At 40.8% G+C, this 19,319-nt stretch overlaps 1 long non-coding RNA gene across 2 annotated transcripts in view; it reads left to right on the plus strand.

Moving 5' to 3' along the window:
* The first annotated feature begins 16,489 nt into the window (after nucleotides 1-16,489).
* The window catches only part of LOC105489071 (uncharacterized), a 64,988-nt gene continuing 62,158 nt past the window's right edge, over nucleotides 16,490-19,319 (plus strand). Inside the window, exon 1 of one of the 2 annotated variants that reach the window (XR_011613065.1) lies at nucleotides 16,490-16,829. This is a non-coding gene — a long non-coding RNA (uncharacterized lncRNA). The remainder of the gene's footprint in view (nucleotides 16,830-19,319) is intronic. The other variant, XR_011613064.1, reaches the window with a different exon arrangement.

Below are 19,319 nucleotides of genomic sequence, written 5' to 3' on the forward strand. Positions count from 1 at the left end.
TGGACAAGTCCCAATGGTCCAAGCACTGTGGTGAGGTGGATGGGGCTCCATGGTAGTCCCAGTGTTGGTCATCGCCGCCCCCTTGTGGAGGAGGAGGGCCAAGGCTTTGGAATGGAGTCAAAGCAGCAGCTCCCAAATCAAAGTGGAATACTGGACAAACACAAATCAATTGATGTCCTCCCTGTTCCTTATATCCAAATCTTAGGCTCTCTTAATTGATCTGTTTCCCTTTCCGCCCCAGTCTAGGTCCCAACTGGTTCCTGGCTCTTGGTTTTATTTATGTTTTATAATCTCATCTACCCCTAGACTTATGTTTATGTTTGATTCCCTTGCTGAACCTCAAGGATTGTGGCTCAGATGTGCTGTACTATTTCTGCTTTGGACAACTACCGTGAGTAGGATTTCTTTCTGTGGCCAGCCCTAAAGACCTAGCTTTTAACAGTAGTTTCACCTTTCCAATCCCCTCGAGCTTCCCAGAACCAGAGATCTTGAGTGACATCAGGGTTGTAGTGGATTTAGGGTTCATGTGACTGATAGCAAGTAGTAAGGCTTCAGTTAACATAAATGCATTGGCGGGAATGAGGGGTGGGATCTCAAGAACATGGAGGTAGAAGGAGAAATATTAAGGTAGGAGGTAGGACCTGAGGACTAACAATGTATCAGAATGAGAGCATTGTTGTAGTCACGTCTTGGGAAAACTGTGGGGCATTGAGGTTAAAGGGGAATAGATCACTCCATGGTCAATGAAAAAAGGGAATCAGTGATTTCCTTTTATTTGGGAGAGGGCTGATAGGACTTTTAAGACTCAATTCGTTGATATCCTTTCCATATTTTTTTCTTGCAATTCATTGAAGATACAAGATCATTCATTGCATAGAGTTTCCTGCAGTCTGGATTTTGCTTATTGTATCCCTCACTTGTTCCTAATATCCTTTTTGTTTCCAGTGATTTGGTGTTTAGATCTAGGGAAGTGCCTTGAGTTTTTAGCAAAACTACCTCTTAGCTAGTGTGTGCTTCCATCAGGAGGTATTTAATCTTCGATAATTTATCTTTGTGTGATTTTGGCAGCCATTGATGGTCATTCCTTAGATGCATTCATTCATTAGAAGTTGCAAAGTTGTGACATTCTAATTTTATCATTTCTTTATTTGCTAGAATACTTCTATAAAGAAACTTTCATCATCTACTGCTGTTTTTCAGCAGTATAGTCTATAGAGGAAAGACAGAATAAAATCTTGATGTTTTTCTTCTGTTTTTGTTTTCAAAATAGTTAACTGACTACCATCTCCAGTGGTGACCAATAAATATTTTTAAAGTATTATGAATTCATGGATCTAAACATATCTGGTGTGCTTTTAATCCATTGGAGTTATCCTTTGATACTCAAATTGTCCCTACTTTGGCCAGTGTGAATCTATTCAAGTTGAATTCCAAGTACTTTGAATACAACCCTAGGTGTCACTCCAAACTTCCTTGCTTTCTGGTGAGGTTAGAAATACTAGGCTGCTCTGGTAGATTTCTTACCCCAGAACTGGAATTGGTCATTTCTTCAAGGAGTCTTGTTTCTGTTGAGTAGGAGGTAGAATTTGAAGACCACAGCCTAGGTGCTAGGGGGTTATTTTATTTTCTGAATGAGCAAGAACGAGAAGTTATTCAATTACAATTAACATAAGTCATATGTAAGCAATGACTGGTACTAATTCCATGAAAAGGTCCTACAGGTTTTCAAAAAAATTGCAGGGTATGTTTAAATAGTTTGTGACATGCCCCCTCCCCCATTATCTTTGGAAGGTCCTTGGGGGCTTCTCAAACACATAGGCTGTTCCTCTTCAAGGGAGCTGATCTTGAGGTCTACTGATGGGCCTGTGAAACTGCCAATCACTTGAGATACGCTAAGTGAACAGAGAAATCAAACCATGCTTTCAAATATAAGCCTAAAATTGAAGTCACTGGACCAGATGCTTCAAATTTGAGGCATTGATTTGTGTGAGCAAGCTGTTTCTCACATGGGCAACCCTGTGTAATAGGCCTCAGGAGGGCTAGCAGCAAGGATCTATTTATTTAACGCAGGTTAAACATTCACCCAAGCGGTGTGGGATGCCAGCTGGTGGGGAAACTATCACAGAGGCTGAAAGGCTGTATCATCCAATCTGTGTGTTCTTTGTGCAGGTGAGCTCTGCAGAAAGCTAAATTTGAGTCTGTGTGCTTACAGTCAGTTGTTAATTGTAATGTTCAGTTTCACCATGCGCTGATAGCCAGATGCGATGATTCCTACCAGGAGGTCTGGAATGCACCTTTCCACTAGTCAAACTCCCCCTTCCCTGGACATTACTGGAGGCTGTTCAAGTTGTATAAAGAGCAAGACTCCTCTTTATAATGAGTTAACGCCACCACCTCCCCCTTTTCTCTTAAAAATATGGCATTTTATGTATTTTATGATGCAGGTCTCCTAGAGGGTCCGGGTCTTTAGCTGCGGGAATTATTGCTTGCCTTGTACCCAACATTTGTTTAAAAGGATGAAGATATGAGTGGCCCTTGTCCACACATCTGAAGGGGTTTGCTGACTTTGCTTTCCAAAATTAATTCACTTTATTCTTCCCACATGAAGATGAGCAGTGGCATCTCCAGAAAGAACATCTGACACACGGAGATGATTGGCTTTTGGGTGAGAACATCAAATTACAGTTGCATATTTGGGTCTTATGAATATGGAGCCACCAAATCCAGCTGATAGTCAGAAACTGAGATAGTATGATGTCGTATCATTTTCTGGTTCATGTTAAAGCAATGCAAATCTTAAGTGGTGGCAATACCATGTTTCAAAGTCCCTCTAACTAGTACAAGCATGAGAAAACATATCCCTGTATTTTTATTAAGGAGTTTGGTTACAAAATTTTTGTCTCTGGGGGAACACAAAACTTTCTTTCACCTTCACCTTACCTTCTTCTTTTACCTTTTATGGGGGAGAGGGAGCATATTTGGGCCCAAAAAATGACACAGGCCGCCATAAGTATGAATAGAATGATTTTCTGCATATGAGGAAGAGGTTGGAGGTGGAGGGGGAAGGGGAATTCTAACCTGTGTTGTGGACTCAGTGGCAGTACCCTGGGAGATGCTGGATTGTGTATATGATAAATCCTATGATACTTGCTCCCAGGCCTATGGGCTCCCAGTATCTCCAAAGCAGATGGGCCCTGTAGACTGGAAAAGTGAGCATCTCTGTGGTAATCACTGTGGTTAACAGCTGGAGTGCTCATCCAGATGTTTTGATGGTATGCTGTGACCCTTCCATGATCCTTGGGAGGTAGGAGAGCCCCCGTGTTGAGTGGGATAAAATTTTCCACCCAAGAGTTGGCATTAAGTGGCTTTGTAAGGAATTGTGTTCTGAATTTGTTTGCAAGGCTTGTGCCTACAACTCCCTCCTGAAACTTCAGGGATCTTATGTCATCAGTTATCACCTGTCTCCCCTCTCTCTGACCCATTTCCTCTGCTGGTTTTCCTCTTCAATATGTAAATACATTCAAATGTCCCACATCTTGAAATACCCTTCGCCATGTGTTCCCTAACTGTCCCTCAATGTTTCTCCTCCCTTGCATAGCCATCTTCTCGAATGAAGCATCTACTGCTCATATCTATTTCATCTCTCCAAGTTAATTGGCTTCTGTACTCAACACTCCACAGAACTGTCCTAGTTAAAGGCACCAAAGTGGTGTTTCCTCACCCTGTGTCACTGAAGTGGGTAGTTTCCTTCTGGAAACTTGGTTGCTTTGCCTTTGGAGAATGCTTCATTCTTTGCTTTCTCCCTCTGCTATTTTGTTTTCTTTTGTTTCTATGTAGCTTTCCTTTCTGTCTGTCTGTGGGTGTTGGTCATCGTGAGGGCTCCTCTCCACACTGTTTTCTTATCTCCTTCTCTCTCTATATATATATATGTTCCCCAAAGAGTGACCAAGTTGAGTTCCATAACTTCAATTACCGTGTACACATTAATATGTTGAAAATCTTTCTCTTAAGTCCAGATTCTCTGATTTTCATATATGAAATTCAGCTTCTTGGTTCTTTAAACTCTGTGTGTAAACAGAATTCATCATTTCCATTCATTCATAAATCTAATTCTCCTCAATTCTGAATATCAAGAGTGACCCATCTACCTACCTCATTATTTAAGCCCCAAACTTTGGATTCATTCTTGATTCCTCCCTTCATCCCATCTTCTAGTTCCCACACGAATGACCAAACCCTGTCCATTCAACTTTCTCATGATTCTTTAGATCTCTCCCTCTAGAGATTAGTCAGACTCTAATCTCTGCCTTTCTCCCCAGTCCTCACTTACACCATTATAGGTGTCCTACTTGGTCCTCTTCACTCTTATCTTGCTCTCTTTCAATTCATTCTCTGCTTGTTTTCAGCCTGATCTTTCTGAAATGCAAATTTCATTGTGTTACATCCTTGCTTAAACCTTGCACTGGTTCCTCACATCAGAGAATGTGAGTATATCATTGAGTATGCTTTAGCTAAAGATAACAGAATACCTAACTGGGAGTGATTTAAGCCATAAGGGTTATTTCTTCTTTCATAACAACAAGGACAGAAATAGGTGGTCCCAGGGGTGGATGGTTCAGCAGCTCTGTAATGTCACCAAGGACTGCCAGCCTCACAGTGTTAGTGATGCTGCCATTCATGTTCACCAGAAGGCTGCAGCAGCAACAAGGACCACCTCTTTTCATGACAGCTTTGACAAGCAGATTGACGTGATGGGTTGTCTTCATGGGTGTCTCCTCTTTTATCATCAAAGAAATTCTATCTCAGCCATCCCTCTAGCAAGTGTTCCCTTATATCTCAGAATTTGTTCACAGTGCTATTTCTAGCCATAAAAGCAGGCAGGAAAGTCAGTACCTGGCACATTCAGCCACCAACAGGAAGGCAGACCAGAGGGAAAAAGAAGTCAGGGGATGGTTGGTGAGTAGGCAACCAAAAGTAATTTTCTCACTTCCGTGCCTCTGCATCTGTGGCTCCACTGCCTGGAACGTCACTGCCCATCTACACACCCCTCCGTTCACATGGCTCCTACCCCTTTTCAATCCTCAGCTCAGGCACTGCCCCGCCCCCCTGCATGCTGGACGAAATGCCCACCTGGTGTTCTAGATTGCATCATTTATCCTACTCTACTGTAATTCCAAATTTCTCTTTCTCATACTTGTCTTCAACCCCCTTGAAAACAGGGACTGAGTCTTTCCCTCTTTTATAGCCACAGCTCATTTTCTTTGCAGGGACTAAAATATTTTTTAATAATCCCGTGAATGGATTTGAATATAAAGCGGCTTCCTCTGTGATTTTTTCCCCCATGGTTTGTTAGCTACCAATAGCCAGTAGAGGGCACTGTGACCTTTGGCTAGAATGCCCTTTAGCTTTAGTTTGATTCCTGTAGCATTAAGCTGGCTTTTATTTTTATTTTCTCCAAAAGAAGTTCTGATTTTTAGTTTTTTTTAATCAAAAGATTGAAATAATGCAATAGTTATTTTAGAAATTTGAGTTTTTTCATCAAAAGATTGAAATCATGCATTAGTTATTTAAAGTTATACTTTGTATAATGTAATGTATCCATGGAGTATTTTGAGGTCATTCAGAGTTATGGCAAACGTTCAGAATCCTCTGAAGTTTATTACTAAAATGATGTACTCTTTAAGTTCCCCTCCTTAGGCAGAGGGGCTGCAGCTGCTGAGTTCTTGAGCATACCTGAAGTGGTCCGAAGAGCATCATCTGGCGTCTTAAAAATGTACCAACTTTTCGCTTGTTCAAACACTGTTTCATTTCCTCACTTTGTGGGAAATCACTTAGGCCAGGTTGGCCTAGGATGTTGTGTGGGCAAAGGTGGGTGTTATTTCAGGACTGGAGGGAAAATGAGTCTGGTTTAGGAAATAAGGATAGTGTATCATTCACTCATTCATTAAGTCTTACATGCATTGATAAATACTTGAGAAGCTGCTATGTGCCTGGCGTTATTCTTGACACTGGGGCGCAAAGGCTTAAATGAAGCAGATTAAATCTTTCACTTCATGGAACTTACCTTCCAGGGAAGGAGACAAACAAATAAACACATGTATAATAAAATGGCAGGAAACCTGGAGACAAACAACCAAATAAACAAATGTATCATAAAACAACAGGAAAACTCCTGTGGAAAAAAAATAAGACACAGTAAGGGGTTAGAGGGATGGGGAGGGTGCTGTTTTAGGTATGTGCCGTAGAGGAAAGAACGTTCCAGACTGAGGGTTCAGCAAGAGCAAAGGCCTGAGGCAGGAGAGTGCCTGGCAAGTCTGAGGGATTCCAGAGAGACCCTGGGAGCTGGAGCCAGGGGTATGAGGGGCATGGTGGGAGACGAGATGGGAGACGTAGCAGTGGATGACGAAGGGCTGGAGAGTCCCCGTAAAGACTGGGATTTTCTTCTCAATGTGATGGGAAGCCATGGAGGACTTTGAGCAGGGAAGTGACTTGATCTGATTTACGTCTTAAAAAGAATAGCCTGCTGACTGTGAGAGGGGGTGGTCAGCAGTGGACGACTGGCCAGCCGGGAGGCCGGTGCGGGGGCCAGGCCAGAGGCACTGCTGGGTGGAACACAGTAGCAGTAGTGGAGTGGCACACAGTGGTCAAATTAGGCTGCCTTGGAAAGATCTTAGAGTTGCCAAGATTTTCAATGGATTATATAAAGTGTGTGAGAGAAAGAGAGTTGCCAAATCCCGAGTCTCCATTTTTTTCTTTTTTTCTTTTTCTGAGGATGCAATGTAAACAGACCAAACCATTCGTCTATCTTACGCTCTTCTGTACCCTAACAGCAAACCTAGTAACAAACAACTCTTGTTTATGTTGTCGTAAGCAATGAGGATCTCTGATTTCAGCCAGTAGGACTGCACAATGGAGACGTCCTCCATCGCTCTTGATTGACAGCTATCTGTCAGTCAGGTCTGAATGATCTGCGGGCATTACACACACATGAGGGACCTGCCCATACTTTTAGTGTCCGCTCTTTTCTCTCATGCTCTGCTGCCTACTTTTTTTTTTATCTGGAACGGCAGCTTTTCATTTTGTTAGCTGAAGCAAACCACCTTTTTAATGTTCATCTCTGTAACACAGAAAAGAACATGTTCTATCCCTTCTGATAAAGTGAAATGAAACCTCAGTGTGGCATTTGTTATTAGCGCAGGTTGGCCAAATCCCTTGATCAGGGCTGATTATAATACTTTTGAGTCCTGTGCCTGTAATTCAGTGAGCTGCACCCAGTGGCGCCTGCAAAGAAAAACAGGCTGGCCTCCGCTGGCAATGAAGCCAGTAGGAAAAGAGCATAAGATCCAGTCACAGCCAGGCGCGGTGGCTCACGCCTGTAATCCCAGGACTTTGGGAGGCTGAGGCGGGCGGATCACAAGGTCAGGAGATGGAGACCAGCCTGGCCAACATAGTGAAACCCTGTCTCTACTAAAAATACAAAAATTAGCTGGGCATGGTGGCACATGCCTGTCATCCCGGCTATTCAGGAAGCTGAGGCAGGAGAATCGCTTGAACCTAGGAGGCGGAGGTTGCAGTGAGTTGAGATCGTGCCACTGCACTCCAGCCTGGACGACAGAGCGAGACTCCGTCTCAAAACAAATAAATAAAAATAAATAAATAAGTCTAGTCACTTCTTTTATCAAAAAAGAACTCACAATGTATAGATATGAACCTCATTAAAAATTACACCCAATACTTTGGGAAGAATATTTGTGCAGCAATTCGTAATGAAAAAGCCTGTCCCGGCCAGGCACAGTGGCTCACGTCTGTAATCCTAGAACTTCAGGAGGCTGAGGCAGGCGGATTGCTTGAGCTCAGGAGTTCAAGACTAGCAACATGGTGAAACCCTATCTCTACTAAAAATACAAAAAATTAGCTGGGTGTGGTGGCGTGCACCTGTAGTCCCAGCTATTCAGGAGGCCGAGGCAGGAGAATTGCTTGAACCTGGGAGACGGAGGTTGCGGTGAGCTGAGATCACGCCACTGTACTCCAGCCTGGGCAACAGAGTGAGACACTGTCTGAAGGAGAAGGAGAAGGAGAAGGAGAAGAAAGGAAGAAGAAGAAAGAAAGAAAGAAGAAGAAAAAGCTTGTCCTTCAGTGTTCCTGAGTCTCTCACCTTCTCTGCTGCTCCCTGCCTGTTTTGGGTCCCCTCCTTCTATCTTCCTCATTTCCACAAGAGCCTCCTAATTGCAGTCCCTGCACCCGCCAGCCACTTCTCTTACCCAGTCCTTCCGTTTTAGAAACTCCTGTTGTGATCTTTTGAAATCATAGGTTTGATAACATCCCTGTTCTTCTCAAAAATTTTGCCCCCATTGTGTACAGAATAAAGCCTGAACTTTAAAGTCCATCATCTGGGCCCAATTACGCTTTAAATTTGCATTTTCTCCCATCCCATCTTTTCAACCCTCTGTTCTATGGACAATGTACACCCTCAGGATTCCTTTAGTAACAATATAAATTCAAGCCTTTGCTTTTCTCTGTGCTGTTGCTTCTATTTGGAATGCTCTTTCTTTTTTCCCTAGGAAATTCCTTACAGATCCTCCAATGCTCAACTCAAAGCACCTCCTCTGTAAGTAAGATCTTATACCACTTCCCCAAGTCAGTTCCTCTCTGTGAGGTCATAGCAGTTTCTAAAACTTCACATGCCATTATCCTAAGCGAAATAAGGCAGAACAGAAATAGATACTGTAGTTTCCTACTTGTCAGTGGGAGCTAAACATTGGGTATGCAGGGACACAGAGATGGAAACAATAGGCACTGGGTATTCTGAAAAGGGGGAGGGAGGCAGGCAAGGGCTGAAAAACTAGCTAATGGATACTTCATTTACTACTTGGGCAATAGCAACAGGATCATTAGAAGCCCAAACCTCAGCATCTTGCAGTATACCCATGTAACAAACCTGCCCTGGACCCTCTGAATCTAAAAACAAAACAAAACCTCATGTGCCTCTATTATAGTGCAGAAGCTAGTAACTAAAGCTGTTATCAAGGGATTTCTATGTGTCTGGGACTCCTTTAAGCCTTTTCTATGTATAATAACAGGAATCTATGTCTTCCACTCGAGACCACTTGAGAATCAAGTTTTGCTTACATTCTGTAATGTTTCAGGGCTTAGTAATGTACCAGAGGTATAATTCATGCTTATGCCTTGTCCACTGAGTAAAGATGCAAAGATTTTGTTTTTGCCTTTGTTGGTTCTCAAGCACCTCCTGAGGGTTGTTAGAATTCCCGTAAGAATTCTGAGAAGACTAAAAAAAGTCCTTTTTCACTAAGATGAAGTTTGGAGATGCCTCATTTTATAAACCATGGGTTATACCTTAATTCACCACAGAGGATAAATCAAATTACCCCCTCTCCTATCAAGAGCACTTCTCACTTTCTGACATTAATCATAGATGTAACATGCTTTAGATAAGAAGATGAAATGTAATTAATTTGCTTAACATGTTGTAAAGTTCTATTCACAAATGTGCTAAATAAAGAACTCGGATTTGTCTTACCTTTCCCTTCTCCGTTATGCAATTTAATGGTTTAGGAGTTCTGGTATAAAAATAAAGAGCAAGTGGAACATTTTCCCTTCACTCTGAAAAGTTTCAAGGGTCACTATACGCTCAGAATTACGAATACTACAAATATAAGAAACTGTATGGATTCAGCTTTGTTCTGATGCTGCTTTGGACTCAGAAGGGTGGAACATCTGCAAACACCTGCTTGGTCCTGTATCTGCAGGGGGAAGAGGCTGATCTAAATGCTACCATGGGAGCTCAGGGGTGTAAAAGAAAACTCTTTTCATGAGAGAAAGAACAACAAAAAAAGTAGGTAGACGATTGATTGATAGAAAAGTGTACAGTCAGACCCTTTGATACCTGGATTAAGACTCTTACCCAATGTCGGGGGAACCACGGTTAATTCCTGCTTCTGACTGAAGTGCTCTGAACAGGCAGAGACATCCTGCTGACAACCGGGATGGTATAATCTAGTTCAGGTCTGCGGAAAAGCTATTTTGAATGTAAAACTGGGTACAGGTATGACTATTCCAGTGTCTTACAGGAAGATCCCAGGAAACTTGGACCTAAGTCTTCCTCAAGAGGGCAGACTAAAATACAACCGGGGCATATGCCTGTCCTGCAGCCTAATAAAGAGCCCCAAAGACTGGTGTCAAAGGAAGGCTTTTCCATCAACTACAGAAGAGGAAAATAGTGGTGGACAAAAATCAGCAGCAGCTACCAAAGGAAGCTCCCAGTGGGCAAGAAAAAAAAACAACCTCTGGGGTGCCAGGAGCAATTCACTGGCCACTTTGGGGAAAGCGAGACCTGACCTGGGATGAGAGAGGTGTCCAAGGGAAACCAGAGTTAGGTTTCTTATTTAAGGATTAAGGAAGCATAGGAAATGTGGAAAAGCACAAAACCACTAAAAAACTTCTCCATGAGGTGTGCTGCCCAGCCGTTTTGCATAGATTTGGTCATACTGACTGGTCTGGGGTGTGTGTGTGTCAGGGTGTGTGTGTGTGTGTGTGTTTGTGTGTGTGTGTGTGTGTGCGCCCTGGGAGAAGGTATAGCAGAAGCATTTTCTTTATGGTTGTTGCTGTGTTGTACTGTGGTTTGTTGTTTGTGTGTTTCTCTCTCTTGACAGGTTGTGAACAATGTTGGAGAAAGGCATGCATCATTCCTTGTTGTATTGCTAGAACCTAACTCAGAACCTGGACTGCTGATTTATCAATAAATCTTGGTGAATGAACAAATTTATGAATGAATCAATGGATAAATGGATCAAGCTGTGGTTTGACTTTCTTTCACTGAAGGCTGACTCCATATGCTGCTTTCTAAAAAGCATTTCAGTAATCTCTGAGAAAGTTTACCACTATCATAATCTGCGTTTTAAAGGTGGAGGACTAATATTTTCTGACCTATGCAGGCATGGCTGGAAAGAACAGATTCATGGTTAACAGTCTTTCAGCGGCCGTAAGACAAAGACTTGTGCCTCCAAATGTACTCTGCAGATTCAGCCCAGCCTCCCAGAGCTCTAATAAAGGGCCAAAGCACCACTGTCCTCTAATTCAACTCTTTAATCAATAGTTAACATGATTTTCAGGCTCTGGGAATAGGTAGGCCAAAGGCAGTATGAAGGAATGCATGTTCAGGAACCATGCAACAATTTCTTGTGTGGAATTATGGGCATCTATATGAAATTCAGTACAGAACAAGCAGGTTACCAGTGTGTATTTTGTTTGTTTTGCTTTGTTTTATTATAAACTTATATTCATCATCATCACCATTGAAACACTTTTAATGGCAATTTAAGTTTCAAATAAGCAAACCCCAAAACAAGAAAACGCATAAGAGTATTCAAGAACAGAAAGCTGATGGAGATAGTTTCCACACTCAGGCCCAATCTCCGTGTGGATGGAAACCAAAGAAATAGAGCTTGGGAGAAGTGTCTTTTCATGATGGGCATCCTTGTATTTCCTGAGTAACTTGCAAATAATTTACTGCTACAGAAGGGCTATGGAGAGTTCCTGAATGAGACCTCTGTTGCCGAAAACAAAAATATAAAAACCATCTTTCTAGAATAGTTATAAATTAGTTAACAAGTGTTTCTGATTCCAAAATAATGAAAACATTTTATCATGCTTCAGTTATTTTTGCATGTGCTACAGTGAAATTGTCTTGGTCCACAGCTGTTTTTCAGCTCCTTACAATTACCCTACTATACCAACTTGCTCTAAAAGTAACTATATTTAAGTGATTTAATTATGATGCTTAAAGTTTCTATGTGTTTGGAGGTCTTTCACATCTAAGCTTCTAGGAAACACTGTGGGACTTGCATCTTGTGGAGAAAGATTTATAGGTAGTTAGGGTACCCAGGAACTTCAGACCCCATCTTGCCCCAGCCTCTGATCCCCCCAAAACTGAGAGAGGAGAGGATGAGGATGGGGAAAGGGCCTGCTGGGGCCTAACCAAGTGTCTTGCTTAGCCAGCCCGCATGGACTCTGAGAGTCTCTCTCCACAGCAAAAGGAAAGACTTCCTGGACTGTTTACCCAGGCCTACCCTGAAATCTCAGGTCTCTGAGGTTTACCCCTCAGAGGGAAGAGGGGGAAAACCCAAGGAAACGTATTCCAAGGAAGAAAAAGGGCTGAATGCTGCAGAAGCTTTATAAGAGATCCCCATTCACCTGAAGAAGGCTGTTGAGCCAGTCCACCATCTAAGAAGTCCCCAGTGCTGCCAGAGTGGTGGGAGCTAACAGAGACAAAAAAAGAGGCAAAATATGCCACCAGAAAATAAGCAAGAAAGAATTGTGCCTTCATCTGACTTTTTCATAAACATGGTGGTGTTCTTGAACTTAATGTTCTTGTAAATAAGAGAATTTATATCATCTAATCAATTATTACCATAGTTGGTATTGTATTCATAGTGTACTTGGTATAGTTTTTTATGAAATATGCTTTATAGGAATCAAATAATTATGTGGAAACAACCAAATGTTGTTGCACAGTTATTGAATCAGTCAACATGTATTAAACTTGTTTTAACCTGTGATTACCCAAACCTGGCTAATCATTGCAAACACCCAGGGAGCTTTCTCGTTGGCCCTTTGTAGTTTCCAAAGTAATTAGGTCTTTCTTACGGTCAGCCAGATTTGAGAACTGCATCATGCCATGTTGTGCCTTTCTCCATATTCACCTTCTGTATCCCAACTATTCTTTAGGCCCATTTTATTGTCTGTTACCTTTGATGAAGCCTTCTCTAAATACTTGATCAAGCAAAGTACTCTCTGTTTTCTGGACACTTATAGAATCTATGTATTACGTTCCATTCTTAGTCATATTTTGAAGTGTGTAAATCTGGTTTCCTACTTATGAGTGAGAACATGCAGTGTTTGGTTTTCTGTTCTTGTGTTAGTTTACTGGGAATGATGGCTTCCAGCTTCATCCATGTCCCTGCAAAGGACATGAACTCATCCCTTTTTTATGGCTGCATAGTATTCCATGGTGTGTATGTGCCACATTTGCTTTATCCAGTCTATCATTAATGGGCCTATGGGTTGGTTCCAAGTCTTTGCTATTGTGAACAGTGACACAATAAACATATGTGTGCATATGCCTTTATAGTAGAATGATTTATAATCCTTTGGGTAGATGCCCAGTAATGGGATTGCTGGGTCGAATGGTATTTCTGGTTCTAGATCCTTAAGGAATCATCATACTGTCTTCCACAATGGTTGAACCATGAGAACACATTGACACAGGGAGGGGAACATCACACACCAGGGCCTGTCAGGGGGTGGGGAACTAGGAGAGGGATAGCATTAGGAGAAATACCTAATGTAGATGATGGGCTGGTGGGTGCAGCAAACCACCATGGCACATGTACACCTACGTAACAAACCTGCATGTTCTGCACATGTATCCCGAACTTAAAGTATAATAATGAAAAGAAGAACAATGAAATCTTAAAAAAAAAAAATCTGGTTTCCTCAGACATGGAGGAATTCGAGTTTATAGCCCTTAGATCTTCAAGAAATCATTGGCCACACACTCAAAGTACATTTGCTGTTTTTTTTTTTTTAAACAGAATGCCAAAACTGAATTGGTCAATGTCAAATGCTTCAACTTTGAGCTACTTAGAAATGTGTCTGTTGCTGAAGAGAAACACACACACACACACACACACACACACACACACACATCCCTTATAACAGTTTACTGTTGTCAATATTTTACCAGTTACAGTGAAGTCTAGAATCTTACCTCACTTTATATCCATTTACCCTCTTTCCTTTATAATATAATCATCTAAAATAAATGTTAATTTTATAAAAGATTCGTCTACACCCATTGAGAACCGAGTCAGAAAGTATTACAATTTTTGCTTCAACTTTCAAACATAATTTAGAAAACTCAAGAGAAGAAATAAAGTTTTCTGTACCCATGTTTTTGTTCTTTCCACTGTTCTTTCTTTTTGCTTGATGTTTTAATATTCCTATTTTATTATTATTATTTTTTTTGGTTTAGTGAACTTCCTTTAGCCATTTTTGGGGGTAGGTCTGCTGGTGACAAATTCTCTTGGTTTTCCTTCAGCTGAGAGTGTTTTGATTTCCTCTTCATTCCTGGAAGATATTTTTTAGTGAATACAGATTTCTTGGCTGATAGCAACTTTCTTTTAGCACTTGAAAATTGTGTGTCGCTTCCTTTTGGTTCGCATGGTTTTGATGAGAAATCCATTGTCATTTGAACGATTTTCCCCGAAGTGGTAAGGTGTCATTTCTTCCTCACTGCTTTCAAGAACTTTTCTTTGTCTTCAATTTACAGAAGTTTGAAAATGATGTGTGTTGGCATGGAATTCTTTGGATTTAGCCTGTTTGAGACACATCTGGCTTCTTGAATCTGTAGTTTTATGCCTTCACCCATTCTTTGTTTGAATACTTTTTCAGCCCTATCATCCTTCTCCTCTCCTTCTGGACCAGTTACATGAATGTTAGATCTTTTGTTATAGTGCCATGAGTCCCCAAGACTGTTAACTTTTTTCAGTCTATTTTTCTCTGTTGTTTAGATAGGATAATTTTATTGTTCTATCTTTAAGTTCACTTTTTATGTTTTTCTGTCTTCTCCATTCTACTGCTGACTTCACGTATTGAGTTTTTAGTTCATCTTTTTTTTTGGTTCTATAATTTTCATTTGGGGCTGGGTGCAGTGTCTCACACCTGTAATCCCAGCACTTTGGGAGGCCAAGGCAGGTGGATGACCTGAGGTCAGGAGTTCTAGACCAACCTGGCCAACATGGTGAAACCCCATCTCTACCAAAAATATAAAAAATTAGCTGGGTGTGGTGGCATTTGCCTGTAATCCCAGCTACTTGGGAGGCTGAGGCAAGAGACTTGCTTGCACCTGAGAAGGGGAGGTTGCAGTGAGCCAAGATTGTGCCACTGCACTCCAGCCTGGGTGATAGAGAAAGACGCCATCTCAAAAAAAAAAAAATTCATTTGGTTCTTATTTATAGCTTATATTTCTTTGCTGAAGCTTTCTCTTCCTTTGCAAAGACTTTTGATTTTTTCATTTAGTTCAAGAGTATTCATAATTTCTTCCTAAAGCATTTTTATGATTTCAGCTTTAAAATCCCTGTCAGATAATTCTAACATCTGTGTCATCTTGATGTTGGCATCTGTTGAAGGAAAAACTTCAGCTGTATTAAATTTAAAGGAGTTTAATTTAGCAATGAATGATTTGTGAATCAGGTAGCCCCCAGAATCACAGCAGATTCAGAGAGAGTCCAGAGGTGCATCATGGTCAGAACAAATTTATAGACAAAAAAAGTAAAGTGACGTGCAGAAATCAGAAGTGAGGTACGGAAACAGCTGGATTGGTTACAGCTTGGCATTTGCCTTATTTGAACATAGTTTGAACACTCAGCAGTGTATGAGTGGTTGAAGTATGGCTGCTGGGACTGGCCCAGAGTCAGCAATTGTTACAGGTGCATACTCCTAAGTTAGGTTTTCAATCTTGTCTACCTATTAAGGTAGGTTGCAGTTCATCCACAAGGACTCAAATATAGAAGTATGGAGTCCTTCTCAGGCCATATTTAGTTTGCTTTAATACATTCATCTAATCATTGTTTTCTTCTTCAAGTTCAGATTTTCCTGATTCTTGGTATAACAAGTGATTTTCAGTTGAATCTTGAATATTTTCAGTATTATATCATGAGATAGTGGATCTTACTTAGTCTATTTTCTTTTCCTTATTAGGCTTCCTCTGACACTGCTCCAGTAGGACAGAGGAAGCATGTCTTGTTGCTGACAGGTGGGGATAAAAGTCTAAGTTCCCCAGTTGGCCTTCATGGATACCCAGCAGTGGGTGGGTCCGCCTCATTACTACTGGGCAGAGTTCGAGTTCAGGATCCTTACAAAGCTTCTGCTTCATGAGTATTACTGTGGAGTCACGTCATCCCTCATGTGTTGAGGTCCCCAGCCTGTCTGCCGTTTGCTGTTTGCTTATGAGAGTCTTCTTACATTTATTTTATACATAATGTCCAGGAATTTTAGCTATACTTAAATAGGAAAAGGTATGTTTACTCCATCTTTGCAAAAGTGAAAAATCTTAGATAATATTTTGATCTCAATGCTAGTGAAAACATAACCTATCAGGATTTGTGAGATGCAGCTAAAGCAGTACTTAATGAGAAAAGTATACCTCTAAAAACTTAGAAAAGAAAAATGATCTACAGTTGATTATCTAAACCTCCACCTTAGAAAGCTAGGAAAAGAGGAAAGGAGATAATAAAGATAAGAGCACAATAAATGAGCCAGAGAACAAAAGAATAGAAAAAAGTCAATGAAACCAGCAGCTCATTCTTTGACAACATCAACAAAATTGGTGAAACATCAAGCTAGATTGATCAAGAAAAGGAGAAGATGTAAGCTACAAAATCAGTCAGTTCTCATATAATCTGTTTTGAAATGTAAACCTTTCTAATGCAATTGATATACTTTGAGCATAGTACACTTTCACATATGCTTATACACAGCTTTGTACACAACAAACACTAGGTAGGTGCAGTAAACTATACCCAGCTGAACCAAGCCACGTAGGAATACACAAAGTGCACACATGTACACACATCAGACATCTACCAGCTACCCCATTTCACCGCCTGTGCGGCAAGCCACTCCCATCCACATCTAGTGTTGGAAATTCCAACCAACCTCAAATGACCCTCCTTCCACTACTTCACAGTAACTCACAAGCTGCAAGAAACCTGATGCCTAACTCCACAAACAAATTTCAGGCCTTTTTCAAGGTAAAGAGCCATATTTGTTGCAGTATTTATGTATTTCTTAATGACTTCCCATACGTAAAACTGTGCTATTTTTAATAGGTATCTTTTTTTTGTACATGTCACTGACAAAGTTTTTGAATATGTGACCTCTAACCTAATTTTCCTCATGAGTCTTGTGGTTTATAATGTGCAGTTTTGCATAGCACAGTGATTTTCACGAATGCATAGGTGGCATTATAGCAGAACTGACTGCGCTTTGCCAAGTGGTCAAATTTAGTTTCCCAACCCGACATTGTATGCCTCTTGATATGTTGTAATGTGAACTATACAGCATCACCTATGAAGAGTGATTACCAAAAATCTTAACCTGAATCTAACCATGCCTTTAGATACAATCTCCCAGGTAAAGAAAAACAGTAGAGAGAGATAAGGTAGATGACACCAAGAGGAAATCATGAGATAAATGCAAAATGCTGTATAGTCAGCTAGACCACTTACTTACTCTGATTAAATCCTATTCTGAAGAAACCAACTAAAAACACATTTTTTTTGTATGACTAGGACAATGGACTAGACACCAGGATGTTACATGATATGGAATTTTTGTTAACTTCAAGGGTAATAATGTTATTGGTGTTAAGTCACAAAATGTCCTTATTTTTTGGAAATTAGAGTATATATATATATGTATATATATATATATGACATTTTATAATGGTGTACACACAAGCACACACATACATATGCAAATATAACACACAAAAATATATTAAACCAAATATGGAAATACATATGAAAATATAAGAAAGTAAATATGCAAAATGCTATGGGTATTCATTGTACTGATATTTTTACTTTTTGTGTGTTTAACATTTTTATATTTTGTTATTCTCATAATTTTACAAAATTGACATGTTAGAGGAATTAAAATATTTTTACCTCCTCTTTTTTAGAGAAACTTCATGACCTCAGTGGGCCCCCTAGGTCTATCCAGCTTGTACCACTCTCTCATTGCTCTTGTGTTTTCAGTTATAAAAAGCACTCTTAGCTCCAACAGCCTGTGCCCATCTTCGGGATTCCTTGCATTCCTGCAGGATATAAGACTTCCATTGTATTCCCTTATCTGGCCCCACAAGGAAAATTGAGCACAAATTTTTCTAACTTGAATTTTTTGCTTTGAGTAAAGGAACAATCAGATTAGAGAAAAATCTGAAAAAGTAAATGGAGTTGTGCTTAGTAGTCACTGAGAGAAGAGATGATATTCTAGAGGTTTGGGACTTAGGGAAAAAGAGTCAAAGATGTTAGCATGGATGAACAGCCCAGGGAGAAGGCCAAGCCCAAAGAATGATTTTCTAAAATGTGTGTGCCCAGGTCCTGCTTTCATGCCAGATTGGGCACAGTCTCTCTCTCCCAACTCCTTGACAACTTGTAGCTGCTGAATCTGAGCCAAGACTAAAGGAAACAGATAACTGAGCATTCCAGAAACAGGGGGACAGCTCATGTGCACACTGTTATGGTGACAGCAGAGAAATCTCAGAGATGAAGGGTGTGGGAGAGAGGGATCCAGGAAAAGAGTCAGGGGCATTCAGGAGTGATTATAGGACTTTTTTGCATTTTTTTTCTCCTTGAATTTTTCACTGGAGGAGGTGATTAACTGTTGTGCATCCAGAAATAGTTTAAGCTAAACATAGCAAAGCTGGCAGGGTTTGGGATAAAATAGAACTTGGGTGTAGGAATGTTGCCTCTTGGCTGTCATCCTTCCCTTGACTAAAGCAATGTTAATGTCATGAACTCAAACCAAGGTCAACCTTGAGAATCAAGTGCGAGATCTCATCTCTTCACTTCAGGAGGAAAAGTTTGTTCTCATGGTGATGCAACCTATCTAAAGTCAGGAGTCTTTTAAAAAATACCTATCAACTTTTTAGAGGTGAAAGAGACCATTATTAAGAAGATTCAGTTCAAAGTCTTGATTTTATGTACAAGGACTATAGAAGTGAGTTACCTGAGCTCACAGAGCTAGTCGATGGTAGAGGTAAGACTCTGGATTCAGTGCTCTTCCCAGTATAGCATGTGGTTTCTCGAAATTGAAACCTTGTAAAATTTTGGTTAGATTTTTGGAGGCCGAGAGAAGACTGAAGCTGGAGAGGAGACACAATCAGCAAAATAATCAAGACCTTTAGTTAGAGGCGGGTATTGGGCTTTCTGCCCTCTGGGTAGTGTGATCTCAAGGGATGCTCAGAGATGATTCCAGTGTACATCTGTGCTTTGAATGTGTGGGTGCCTGTTTGAAGGGAGGTGGAAAGCCGGTATTTCCTGGCTGTAGGCATTATGAAATTAGGCCAGGAAACATTAGGAAAATAGGAAATGTGGCTGGGCAGTCACCACTCTGGACCTACTGTGGGTACAAGAAAAGAAATCTCTTCCTACCCCCAGCCTTACCCCATCCACCCTGTATGGGATTCCATGCAACTTTCTCTCTCTCTCTCTTTTTTTTTTTTTAGTAGAAGCTCC

This window comes from Macaca nemestrina, chromosome 14 (genome assembly GCF_043159975.1).
Source record: "Macaca nemestrina isolate mMacNem1 chromosome 14, mMacNem.hap1, whole genome shotgun sequence".
Classification (NCBI taxonomy): Eukaryota; Metazoa; Chordata; class Mammalia; order Primates; family Cercopithecidae; genus Macaca; species Macaca nemestrina.